The sequence below is a fragment of the Lolium rigidum genome, chromosome 6, assembly GCF_022539505.1.
Source record: "Lolium rigidum isolate FL_2022 chromosome 6, APGP_CSIRO_Lrig_0.1, whole genome shotgun sequence".
In the NCBI taxonomy this organism is placed as follows: Eukaryota; Viridiplantae; Streptophyta; class Magnoliopsida; order Poales; family Poaceae; genus Lolium; species Lolium rigidum.
Window position 1 is genome coordinate 327,811,761 of NC_061513.1, and position 2,362 is coordinate 327,814,122.

Here is a 2,362-nt window from a genome sequence, read left to right on the forward strand (position 1 = left end):
ACAATGCCGTAGAGGCTGCCATCCGGGCCCTACATCCCTCAGCGGTGCGGATTTGCGTTGACTCGGCCGGCGAACCCGAGATTTCGAGATGCACCACGTCCCGGCCACCATACGCCACGTTTTGGCCGCTTTCGTCGGGCTAGGTGGCCTCAAAAACGAGAAAAAAAAAGTTTTGACATGCACCACGGAGGGACCAAAATCGTCGGCCATGGTACACCAGCAACCACGGCGCGACTTCAACTTCGTCGGCCATGGCAACTTTTCTTGTAGTGTGTGCAGCACGTTCCCTCCATTAATAAGAATCTCATTAGCGGATCTCTTTTATGTCGAGATGGTTTTAAGTTGGTTTTTGAGTCCAATAAAGTTGTAATTTCCAAGTGTGGACAATTTGTTGGAAAGGGTTATGTATGCGGAGGCTTGTTCCGCTTATCTTTGTCAGACTTATGTACTCAAATTGTTAATCATGTTTGCAATGATAGTGAGTCCGATATTTGGCATTCACGACTTTGTCATATTAATTTTGGGTGCATGACGCGGCTAGCGAATATGAATATAATTCCGAAATTTGCTATTGTCAAGAAATCCAAGTGCCAAGTATGTGTACTAGCTAAGCAACCACGTAAGTCTCACAAGACTGCGGAGGCAAGAGACTTGGCACCGTTGGAGCTTATACATTCGGATCTTTGTGAAATGAATGGTGAATTGACAAAAGGAGGGAAAAGATACTTCATGACTTTAATCGATGACTCTACTCGATATTGTTATGTGTATCTCCTGAAATCCAAAGATGAAGCTCTTAATTACTTCAAAATCTTTAAAGCTGAAGCAGAAAACCAACTTGATCGAAAGATCAAGCGGCTAAGGTCTGATCGTGGTGGAGAGTATTTTTCCAACGATTTTGATTCTTTTTGTGCAGAACATGGTATTATCCATGAGAGGACGCCTCCCTACTCACCTCAGTCAAATGGGGTGGCCGAAAGGAAGAACCGTACTCTAACTGATTTGGTTAACGCCATGTTAGATACATCGGGTCTATCCAAGGCATGGTGGGGGGAGGCGATATTGACTGCATGTCATGTCCTAAACCGTGTCCCCACAAAGAACAAAACCATTACCCCGTTTGAGGAATGGGAAAGGAAAAGGTTGATACTCTCTTACCTACGAACTTGGGGATGTATGGCAAAAGTAAATGTGCCGATACCCAAGAAGCGCAAGCTTGGACCAAAAACCGTGGACTGTGTTCTGCTGGGATATGCATTTCATAGCATTGGCTACGGATTTTTGATAGTAAAATCCGAGGTATCCGACATGCATGTTGGTACAATTATGGAGTCGAATGATGCGACTTTCTTTGAGGATATCTTTCCTATGAAGGAAACGTCTAGCTCATCAATTCGGGAGATGCCCAGTTCATCTACTCGGGAACTATTTCCGAACCTACCATGGTTATAGAACACTTTGATAATCCTGTGGAGGATGACAATGAAGCTCCCAAAAGGAGCAAGAGACGGAGGACCGCAAAGTCCTTTGGTCACGATTTCATTGTGTACCTCGTGGATGATACTCCCACTTCTATTTCGAAGCCTATGCATCTCGGGATGCCGACTCATCTGGAAGGAAGCTGTCCGTAGCGAGATGGATTCCATCTTAGCTAATGGAACTTGGGAGGTTGCCGATCGTCCTTATGGGTGCAAACCTGTAGGATGCAAGTGGGTGTTCAAGAAAAAGCTTAGGCCTGATGGTACTATTGAAAAGTACAAGGCACGTCTTGTGGCCAAGGGTTATACCCGAAAGAAGGTGAAGATTTCTTTGACACATACTCACTCGTTGCCGGATTGACCACCATTCGAGTGCTACTATCCTTGGCTGCCTCACATGGTCTTCTCGTTCATCAAATGGATGTTAAGATCTGCTTTCCTAAATGGAGAGCTTGAAGAGGAAATTTATATGGAGCAGACGGATGGATTTGTAGTAGATGGTCAAGAAGGAAAGGTGTGTAAGTTACTGAAGTCTTTGTATGGGCTTAAGCAAGCGCCTAAGCGATGGCATGAGAAGTTTGAAAGAACTTTAACTGCTGAAGGCTTTGTTGTAAACGAAGCTGACAAGTGCGTATACTATCGCCATGGTGGGGGCGAGGGAGTTATTCTCTGTCTCTATGTCGTTGACATATTGATATTTGGGACCAGCCTTACTATGATTAAGGAGGTCAAGGAATTCCTATCTCGTTGTTTTGAGATGAAGGACTTGGGAGTAGCTGATGTGATCTTAAACATCAAGCTGCTAAAGGATGACGATGGTGGGATTACATTGCTTCAGTCCCACTATGTGGAAAAGATCTCGAGTCGCTTCGGGTATAGCGACT